At 48.6% G+C, this 11,696-nt stretch overlaps 1 pseudogene; it reads left to right on the top strand.

Annotated features, from left to right (window-relative positions):
* The first annotated feature begins 1,368 nt into the window (after positions 1-1,368).
* LOC137523220 (U2 spliceosomal RNA) lies at positions 1,369-1,540 on the top strand (annotated as a pseudogene).
* Positions 1,541-11,696: the final 10,156 nt, after the last annotated feature.

Consider the following 11,696-nt stretch of genomic DNA (forward strand, 5'->3'; position numbering starts at 1 on the left):
TTACAAGGCATCAGGGGTGAATGAGGAGCATGTGTGTTAAATTTGGTATTATTACTCTCATACACTGTCTCATACTGGTTACCAGAAATTCAACATGGTACATCATAGCAGAAGACAAAGACGTGGCTTTGTTCTACTGGTCAGGTGCGAACCCTGCTGGTGCCTGGACATTACGGCCACAAGTACATATTCTACATGTCGTTATCAAAAATGTTCAGTGGGCCCTAGGGCTAGATTGCTTCAGTGGAGGAGGATGGGGAAGCGTCTGTATTATCCAGAGGATATGCTCTACTGAGGTAAGTATCTTCAACTTTTTTTCTCACAGGCATACTTTAATATAGACCGAGATCCGAGTCTTGTATATATTTTAAGAAAACAGAAATCGGACAAGAATTTCAAAATGGTTCTCACGGCACAATTTCACTTACTAAACTTTTTTTCATGAAATTGCAAGACGATTTTGCTTAAAATCACATTTTTCATTTCTTTATAGTTTGCAGCTGATTTCTGACACATTTTTTGTGAGATTGCAATGAAGTCACTGGTGCCAATTTTAGCGGCTAATAGCAAAGGTATGTTAGTCAGAATAGTGGGAACAAGAAAAAAAAAATATTTCTCAAAAAGACCTTGTAGTTTGACAAAACGGACTTTAAATTTATTTTAGGAAAAATGTTCACACTTTGCACATCCTTTCCGGAACTCTGTACAGCCGTTCCCACACTCTGCACTTAATTTCCAACACTCTCGACCTCTTTTCTCACACTCAGCACTTCATTTCCCACACTCTGATATCCTGCGCAGAGTGTGGGGAAAAGTATGCATAATGTTTGGAATGTTTTCAAAGTGTGGGAAAGAATATGTTGTGAAGTGTGAGATATAGGAACACACGTGTGCTGGGTGACTCTCTGCTACTGCATAGGTGTGGCTGTGCTCGCCTGGGTGTAGCATGGCTGCGCTTGTGCATTAAAAGGAGCATGGTTGAGATCTTCAAAAGGGTCCCGGGCAGCAGTGGTAGTAAGTGTGTCTTCACTGGTCACATCTATATCACAAGCCCGACCCCTATGGAGAGGAAGGCTGCTGCAAAGCATGCTGGGAGCAAGTTTAATCAAAAAACACACTTCTACTTCATGTACACCTGTTATAATCTCCTCTGCCAAAACTATGATGAGGACCCCATCCCTACACTCCCCCCCCCCTTTCCTCCGTGCTGGTCCTGCAGCCAGGGGGCCCATTTGCTAGGGGTCATATAACAAGGGAAGTCACCATAACCAGCCCCCCTCTCAGCAAGGGTGGCCATCTGACACCCTTCCCAACCCATAATAAGTGCAGCACTCCCATCCCTCTCTATAACAAGTGCAGTAACTGTGACTGGCTTCTCGGCCTTTTGGCTAAGATCAAGTGTAGTATCTGTTCTTGAGGTTTTTGGGAGACATGCTACTGGGAACCCCGGCCTGGTCACCCGGGGGAAGGAACCTTGAACGAGTTGAGCAGGGGGGATGGGAACCTCTGGTCCTCTAGTAAAGGTGTCCGTCCTGGTTCATAATTCTCAGGGACTGATTGAATGGATCTATACAATGGTCGAGGCTGAATAGCTGAGGGCTTTGCTTAGGCGTACTGCCCCTGGAAGTGGCACTCCAGGTGCACCTGAAAAAACCTGAGATGTGGCAGATCTCAGGCGGAAGTAGGGTGCTTTGGTCTGTACTGCCCATATGCAGAGCTGACTAACGCAGCTCCCCGGCCTTTTGGCTAGGGAGAGTGCGGAATTTTTATCACTCCGGCCGCAAGGTCGGGGCCAGCTTGCTGGCACCGGGGACTTTGGTTCCCAGGGGACTTCGGTTCCCACCCGGCTCCCCCTCGGGGGAGCCACCCGGACCATGTGGGATGCCACATGGCCAGGCCCTTTGGGTAACCACTGGGCACAGTCGGGGTCCTCCTCGGAGGACCCCAGGATCCTCCAACCCCTCGGGTGTTGGAGGATGCCACCCCCTGAGCCGATGGCAAAGGGGGAAGGTTCCCTTCGGGGAACAACCGGAAGGGCCCTGCTGTATTGTGGGGCCCGTGGCTACTCGTGCACGTTTTGTGGGGGTGCTTTAGGGCACTCACGCTTTTTCCGTGCACGGGGCTAATAGCCTTGCTAACCGGGACTCCTGTTGCTTGCAACAGGAGCCAAGACAAGCAAAAAAAAAAAAAAAAAAACTGTGACTGACTCCCTTCCCCCTCCATAATAAGTGCAGTAATCATGACTCCCTTCCCCCTCCAAAACAACAAGTAGCCATTACTCCAGTGGCGTAGCAATAGGGGTTGCAGAGGTAGCGACCGCATCGGGGCCCTTGGGCTAGGGGAGCCCTGAAGGGCCTACCCTCAAGCACATTATTAGCTCTCTATTGGCACTGTGCTGGTAATAATCACTTCTATAGAGGCTTTGCATAGTAGTAAGCATTAACAAACTGTTTCCCATCCCCTACTTGCACCTCTGACACTGTGGAAATCCTCGGTAGGTTTTGGTGCACCGTATAAATTATTATGTGTAGAGTGCTTGGGGGGGCACCATGTAAAACTTGCAACGGGTCCATAGCTCCTTAGCTACACCACTGCATTACTCCCTCCCCCATCCATATCAAGTGCAGTAACCATGACTCCCTTCCCCCTCCAAGCCAAGTAGCCATGACTCCTTTCCCCCTCCGCAACAACTGCAGTAACCATGACTCACTTGACCCTCCATAACAAGTGCAATGACTATTGCTCTGTTCTCCCTCCATAATCAGTGCATATGCCATGACTCCCTTCCCCTCCATACAAAGTACATCTGGCATGACTTCCTCACTCCTTCAAAACAAGTGCAGTAACCATGACTCCCTTTCCCCTCCATAACAAGCCAAGTCATCTCCTGCCTCCCTATAACAACTCTGCCATGACCATTCACTTCAGCTGGTCACTTGCCACCTCGTTCTACCTGCAGTCTGATCTTCCTCATCTGCAGAGGTGAAGCTACAAAGCCATGGGCCCCAGAGCAAATTATACACTGCCCCCTTCTCGCTCCTAGCACTGTATGTATAATAGTCATATGACACAGTCAATCAAAACATACTTCCCTATGACAGCCACTGTGTGAGCGAGATGCAAGGAGAGGAAAAGGAATGGTTTGATAATGGATTACCACTATTCCAAAAATGTTACATTTTTGCAATAGTGGTAATCCATTATCAAACCATTCCTTTTCCTCTCCTTGCATCTCATTTACACACTGGCTGTGTGCTCATTAGCACTGCAGCTCCAGTGAAGAGCTGATGCTGCGACTGGAGGAGGGCCTCATGTGGACCCCTCAGTTTCAGGGGCCCTAGACAGCTGCAGCCTCTGCATCCTCTATTGCTACGCCACTGCTCATGTCACCTCTCATGTCCAGACACATTGGGAGATTAAATTGAGGTACTAGCATTTTTTTTTTTTACGCAGAGTAAAAATGGGATTTGGTAACACTGAAATTAGAGATGGCCCGAATGGTTCGCCAGCAAACTTCCGTGGTTTGCGATCGCGGCGAACTGGGATCTTTTCCGGAAGGTCGGTTCACATCCATAGTGCTTTGACCCTCTACATCACAGTCAGCAGGCACATTGTAGCCAATTAGGCTACACTCCCTCCTGGAGTCCCCCTTATAAAAGGCAGGCAGCGTCAGGCAGTGGACTCACTCGTGTGCCTGCAGTAATTAGTGAAGGGAGAACTGCTGCAGACTCTCATAGGGAAAGCTTAGTTAGGCTCTTGTAGGCTTGTTAGTTTGCCCCTGGCTGATTGTTATTGCTAAAAATGCACCCCTCAACAGCTCTTTTGAGAGCTAATCTTGTTCTTGTGATCTATTTTTTTTTCCGTGTGTGTGGCCCACTTGCATTATATACAGCCATGTAAGTCAGTGTCACTGTGCCTGTCTGTGTGTGACAGGTGCACATGTAATACCCATCACTGCATATACCTACTACCTGTTGTGTTCACTTCAGTGCACCCACTTACCTACGTGAGCGCATGCAGTGTCACTGTGCCTATCCGGTACCTGTCTGTGTGTGACAGGTGCACATGTAATACCCATCACTGCATATACCTACTACCTGTTGTTCACTTCAGTGCACCCACCGACCTACCTACGTAAGCGCACGCAGTGTGATAATACCACTCCGTGCATACCTGTTAACTGCACCTGTGTGACTGACTGCACATTGTATTAGTCAAGTCAGTGCATACCTTTCACTTCATCCCCCCCAATATGGACAAAACAAAAGGCAGAGGCAGGCCACCTGGCAGGTCTGTTTGAGGTCGCGCTGTCGTGATTTCGTGCGGCCCGCGACCAAAGTACAGTGTTCAGAAGAAGGCACATGCCATCAACCAGCAATATTGTCAGGATGTAGTTGACTATTTAACACAGAACACCTCATCTTTCTCAGCTTCCGCACGGAAGCGTGACATATCTTCCTCCTCCTGCTCTGATTCTGGCACCCCACTTAACACTCGGTCAGCCGCCACCACCAAAGTGCCATCATCCCAGGGCTCAGCGGTGTGGAAATTTTTGTGTGTCTGCCTCAGATGAGAGCAATGCCATCTGTACTCTCTGCCACCGAAAATTAATCCATGGAAAGATCAAGACCCGCGTAGGGACAACTACCTTACGAAGGCACATGATTACAAAGCACACACTCCAATGGGATGACTACCTGAGGGAAAGCAGCACACAAAAGCAAATGCACACATCGCAGTGGAAGATATGCAATTATTTCTCAAAAAAGTCGATACCCAAACTGTACCGTGATGTTGAAAGGCAAGTGGTGTCATCTGGGACCATCTGACCACGTGGTCTGCAATGCATGGTCAGGCCTGCCCGAAGACTAAGTCGCTCCCCACACAGCATCTCTGCCTGCAAGCCGCTTGACTGCCTTCTCTGCCACCACCAACAGGGTCCAGGACTCCAGGCGGATTCCTGAAGGTTTAGGGCCGCTGCTAGCAGCGGCTGCTATAATAATTTTTCTGGTGCATGTACATGCCTTCCTAATTTTTCTGGCTGCATGGCGGCTGCAACAACAAAACAAAAGGCATGTACATGTGCCAATTCCCCTTCGTGATCATTACCTTGCCATGGTGAAGGGGCTTGCGTATCACAATGAAGCATGACCGCTGGCTATATGAGTGTCTCAGGGGGGGGGGGGCACACCCAAGATAATAAGATCGTTGCTTCATTGTGGACAGACCAAATTTGATCAGCTGGACAGTCACCGTTCTGTCATTCAGCTACCTCAACCCGGCGACCATATGGGCTTGAAAACCGCCACGGCCTGCGCTCTGGCCATGGTGCGCACCAGTCCAGCACGGCCGTCACTACGCAAACAGCTGTTTGCGGTGCGTTACACAGTGAGTTTGGTGTGTCAGTGTGAAGCAGTACTCTAATTACACTCCCTGATTGATCTATACACATGCAAGATGTTTTAAAGCACTTTAGGCCTGCAATTTAGCATTCAATGCGATTTCGGTCCTTAAAACGCTGCTTTGCGTCAAATCCAGATTTTGTCCGGGGACTTTTGGCGTCTATCCCACTCCGCCATGCCCCCCTCCAAGTGTTAGACCCCTTGAAACATCTTTTCCATCACTTTTGTGGCCAGCATAAATTTTTCTAGTTTTCCAAGATCGCCTCCCCATTGAAGTCTATTGCGGTTCGCGAAAGTTCGCGCAAACCGAACTTTCACGGGAGGTTCACGAACCGAAAATCGGAGGTTCGGGCCATCTCTAGCTGAAATGTGTCATACAGATTTATGTGACAACATGTGATTTTGGTTACCAATCCCCTTTAAACCCCACTAGGCTCAGAGCGTGACACCGGCGGATTCTTAAATGTGCAGCGACTGGTGTCATGTTTTATAGCTGTGCTGTACCATCATTTCTATCTATCTGCATACATTGGCTGACATATTTAGCCTGCTGTGTGCTGGTGGTCCAGACTGTAGGCTGGGGGTTCGTCGGCCCCCCCAGGTGGATGGATTTTCTATGCTATTTTGTTGTGCGGACTGCGCTGTGGTCAGGATGCGGTGTGGCACCTGCAGGGTTAATGTGCCTTCCTGAGCCCCTGTGACCCCCAGTATTGTGTGTTTTGTGCCGCTGGGTGAAAGCTGCCTCTTGCTGGGTGGTCTGCTCTCTAATTAACTGTCTTGTCACTACTCCTCTCCCCCCCAGGGGACAGGTTACTAACAGAGGAGGGGGGATGTTACTAATGTAACTAATACCAAACAACCCACCTAGACCATTGTCTGCATTGTGTGTCCTGGCTGTTTCCACTCTGAGCTTGTCAATAGAGCCCCTTCCAGGACATGGATTGTGGAGCCAGAGAGGGGCCCCCAGCAGGCAGGGGGTGGGGGGCCGCCTTCAGATCTGACCCATTCAGGAATCTGGACTTATTTACCAACTGCTGATTGGATTATACTGGTAGAGTGACAGGTCCTGTTTAGGAGATGTAGCCGTGACACTGGGTAATGCCAGCCTCACTCTGACACACTGACATGGCAGATTTATATTACAGCAAATGGATGTTTCTACACATTTGTCTGGGTTATGCTATATTCAAATAAAAATACAAAAACAACAAAAACACAAGGTAGATTTAAATGGATAGCTTAAAGGATACCCGAACTGTCATGTGACATGATGAGATAGACATGTGTATGCACAGTGCCTAGCACACAAATAACTATGCTGTGTTCATTTTTTCTTTCTCTGCCTGAAAGAGTTAAATATCAGGTATGTAAGTGGCTAACTCAGTCCTGACTCAGACAGGAAGTGACTACAGTGTGACACTTGCTGATAAGAAATTCCAACTATAAAACACTTTCCTAGAAGAAAATGGCTTCTGAGAGGAGGAAAAGAGATAAAAAGGAGAATTTCTCATCAGTGAGGATCACACTGTAGTCAATTCCTGTCTGAGTCAGGACTGAGTCAGCAACTTACATACCTGAGAAAGAAAAAAAGAAACACTGCATAGTTATTTGTGTGCTAGGCACTGTACATACACATGTCTATCTCATCATGTCACATGTCAGTTCTGGTATCCTTTAATGTGCTAGGAACTAGGACTTATGTTGGTCTGAGGGTTATCTGAACTTGTCACGCTCAACCTATCATAATATGTACTGAAATTAGAAAATAAAAGTCATGGAACCTGAATACGTAAGTTACTTAAAGAAAGCCTAAAGTGAAATCAATTTCCCCAGTTTAAAGTACAACTGTAACGAGAGGGATATGGAGGCTGCCATATTTATTTCCTTTTAAACAATACCAGTTGCCTGGCAGCCCTGCTGATCTATTTGGCTGCAGTAGTGTCTGAATCACACCAGAAACAAGCATGCAGCTAATCTTGTCAGATCTGACAGTAATGTCAGAAACATCTGATCTGCTGCATGCTTGTTCATGGTCTATGGCTAAATGTATTAGAGACAGAGGATCAGCAGGATAGCCAGGCAACTAGTATTGTTTAAAAGGGAATAAATAGGACAGCCTCCATATCCCTCTCGTTACAGTTGTCCTTTAACTTACCTAGGGCTTCCTCCAGCCCCCTGTAGCCCTGGTCCCGCATTGACATTCCATGCCAATCCATTCAGCAGCTGTAGCCTCCATGCCAATGTTATGGGGCCCTAAGCAAGGTATTAAATTTGGCGTCACCTTGTGGCCCTTTTGGTAAGCTGAAGTGGAGAGAGGACAGAGAACGTGATAGGTGGGCCCCTTGACACCCTCTAGGCCCCAGGCCCCTGCCTAGGTTGCCTGGTGAATGATCCTGTTCTGGATCTGGCGCAAGCGGAAACCGAGCTTTACAGAGACATTATAGCTTCAAGTGCTACAGAAGAGTCCGGGCTGTATTTGTTGTAGGGAAACATGGCTGTACTTGTTGTAGAGTATATTTAGTATAAAGATATAACAATCTTTCTGAACAAGACAATCTGCATCTATTTCTTTTATTGCAGCAATTGTTCAAAAAAATTAAACACACGTTACACATAATATATTATTGTATACTTCAGGAAGAGGATGATAGTTAGGCAAAGGCGACAAAAATAGCAAAGACTCTGGTTTATTTCAAGCTATATAACTGGTTCTTGGACCAATGAGAAGCCTCCCTGGGAAGGGAGAATTCCTATTGGTTTGCTTCAGTCCATTGGAGATCCCCAGCAGTATGATTCCGCTAGGGCTCCTATCCGTATTGCAGCGTTTGTGCTTGATGGCTGTGTAAGCGGTGGCAGAGAAACCTGAGCACTGTGCAGTGACCAATGCACAATGGTGCCAGTGTGACCGCCTGCGACACACATGTGACGGACCATTGTTCATCGATCTGTCGTAGTGTAGAACCCAGCCTTATTATCTCACGCGTCATGTGTTTTTGTCTTCACACTGCTATGTTATCATTCTGGGATCCCAGGTGTCAGTAAAGCCTGATAGACACTTTTAATTATGATTGGCCAAGCACTGACCAATTTTAGCCCCTCCATGTAGTATGAGGTTGACCTACACCAGGGGTGCCCACACTTTTTCGGCTCACGAGCTACTTTAAAGCTTGCCGAGTCCAGGAGATCTACCAACATTTCAAATATTGCAGACTCCTACCCCCCCCCCCCCCCCTGCTGTCATGAACAGCCCCCAGGTACAAGTGCCCCTCCAGTATATGTAGCTAGGTATACTAGGTCCCTTCAGTATAAGCAGCCAGGTATTGGTCCCTCCACTAGATATAGGTTCCTTCAATATAGGTAGCCAGATGTATGTGCCCTTAGTTAGAGTGACCATATTTTTGTGGGTCCAACCTGGGACGTGGGGGGGGGGGGCGAAAAGTGGGGAGGACTGAGCGCGCAGTGGCGAAGACTGGGGGGGGGGGTGGGTTGCGCCGCGCCGAAAAATGGGCGTGGCCATGACATTGTATGGGCGGAGCTAACGTAATGATGTAACAGCGAGGCATAAGAAAGCAGTGTTTACGCCATGATGTGGACAAAAGAGACTTTGCATCATGGGTGTGCAGAAACTGTGTGATGCTAATAGTATACCGTAACCACAAAGCAGCAAACATAGCCATCTATGACCAATCAAATAATAAATGTAGTAACGGTTACCCCGGACACCAGAAAATAAACGCAATAGGCAACATGTCAGCACAAAATAACTGCAATGCGGGCAACATGTCGGTACAAAATAAACGCAATGCGGGCAAACATTTCACCAGAAAAGAAACGCACTGCGGGCAAACATTTCGCTAGAAAAGAAACGCACTGCGGGCAAACATTTCGTTAGAAAAGAAACAATGCGGGCAAACATTTCACCAGAAAAGAAACGCACTGCGGGCAAACATTTCGCTAGAAAAGAAACAATGCAGGCAAACATTTCCCCAGAAAAGAAACGCAATGCGGGCAAACATTTTGCTAGAAAAGAAACAATGCGGGCAAACATTTCGCTAGAAAAGAAACGCAATGCGGGCAAACATTTCACCAGAAAAGAAACAATGCGGGCAAACATTTCGCTAGAAAAGAAACAATGCAGGCAAACATTTCACCAGAAAAGAAACGCAATGCGGGCAAACATTTCGCTAGAAAAGAAACAATGCAGGCAAACATTTCCCCAGAAAAGAAACGCAATGCGGGCAAACATTTCACCAGAAAAGAAACAATGCGGGCAAACATTTCGCTAGAAAAGAAACAATGCGGGAAAACATTTAGCTAGAAAAGAAACGCAATGCGGGCAAACATTTCGCTAGAAAAGAAACAATGCGGGCAAACATTTCGCTAGAAAAGAAACAATGCGGGCAAACATTTCGCTAGAAAAGAAACGCAATGCGGGCAAACATTTCGCTAGAAAAGAAACCTAATGCGGGCAAACATTTCACCTGGAAAAGAAACCTAATGCGGGCAAACATTTCACCTGGAAAAGAAACCTAATGCGGGCAAACATTTCACCTGGAAAAGAAAGCATTTACTCACCTGGCAGAAGTGTCCGGCCTCTGGCGCGCTGCTCCGTCCCGGGACCGTCTTGTTCCTCCTGCTCTTCTCTCCCGCGCTGACAGGGCTACGGCAAGATGGCGCCCGAAGCCCTGTACTGTACAAATAGGTCTCCAGTACAGGGCTTCGGCAGCCATCTTGCCGTAGCCCTGCTCGCCTGCCGGTGTCGGAAACAGACACCGGAAGAAGGAGGCTGGAGCGGGGCTGCAGGCAATGAACTGGGACGCCGCTGCCAGTTCATTGAGGAGAGAGTGGCCAGAGTCCCGAGGCCGGGACGTCCCGCTGCTGAAAGCGGGACGTTTCCTGGGACCTCATTAAGCCTGGGACAGCGGACCCCGAATCCGGGACGCGTCCCGGGCAATCCGGGACGTCTGGTCACTCTATCTTAGTGTAGGTAGCCAGGCGTATGTGCCTTCAGTGTAGGTAGCCAGGTGTAAGTGCCCTCAGTGTAGGTAGCCAGGTAGCTGTGCCCTCAATGTAGGTAGCTGTGCCCTCAGTGTAGGTAGCCAGGTAGCTGTGCCCTCAGTGTAGGTAGCTGTGCCCTCAGTGTAGGTAGCAGGTAGCTGTGCCCTCAGTGTAGGTAGCAGGTAGATGTGCCCTCAGTGTAGGTAGCAGGTAGCTGTGCCCTCAGTGTAGGTAGCAGGTAGCTGTGCCCTCAGTGTAGGTAGCAGGTAGCTGTGCCCTCAGTGTAGGTAGCCAGGTAGCTGTGCCCTCAGTGTAGGTAGCCAGGTAGCTGTGCCCTCAGTGTAGGTAGCCAGGTAGCTGTGCCCTCAGTGTAGGTAGCAGGTAGATGTGCCCTCAGTGTAGGTAGCAGTTAGATGTGCCCTCAGTGTAGGTAGCCGGTAGATGTGCACTCAGTGTAGGTAGCAGGTAGATGTGCCCTCAGTGTAGGTACCAGGTAGATGTGCCCTCAGTGTAGGTAGCAGGTAGATGTGCCCTCAGTGTAGGTAGCAGGTAGATGTGCCCTCAGTGTAGGTACCAGGTAGCTGTGCCCTCCGTGTAGGTAGCAGGTAGATGTGCCCTCAGTGTAGCTAGCGAAAGTGCCACTTACCTCCCTCCAGCGGCGGTGTGGCTCGTCCTTGTCTTCCCTAATTCAGCCGCGGCAGGCTGGAGTGCAGAGCGGTGGCTGAGGGAACGCTCCGGCGGGGGGCGGCGGGCTCCGTGTGTAGTTACGTTGTGCTCGGTGCCGCCCCCAGCCATGATGTCACGCCCACGCCGCCTCTCCTGCTTCTCAAAATTGTATGTGACGCGGCCGGCGATCTACCAGTTAGGCGGTCGCGAATCTACCGGTAGATCGCGATCAACCTATTGGGCACCCCCGACCTACACAATCTGCTCATAGTATTCTGTTGACCCTCATACTACATAGAGGTGGTAAAATTGGTCAGTGATTGGCAGGGCTGGATTTTCCATAAGGCAGTGTAGGCACATGCCTACAGGCGCCTGATGATGAAAGACAGCTTACTCCCCTCCCCAAGTGCCTCCCTCTCGCCTTACCTATGCAGAGTCCTGATGAGAGTGTAATAAGAAGTTACTAAACCTACTTTTGGCATTCAACTGACTAGATCTCCCCTTAGTCAGGGGCACCTCTATATTTATTTATTTATTGTATTTATAAAGTGCCAACATACGCAGCGCTCTACATTAAGGTTACAGACAATATTTTAGGGTGACATAGAGCAATAAGACAATACAGGCATA

Source organism: Hyperolius riggenbachi, chromosome 6 (assembly GCF_040937935.1).
Source record: "Hyperolius riggenbachi isolate aHypRig1 chromosome 6, aHypRig1.pri, whole genome shotgun sequence".
Classification (NCBI taxonomy): Eukaryota; Metazoa; Chordata; class Amphibia; order Anura; family Hyperoliidae; genus Hyperolius; species Hyperolius riggenbachi.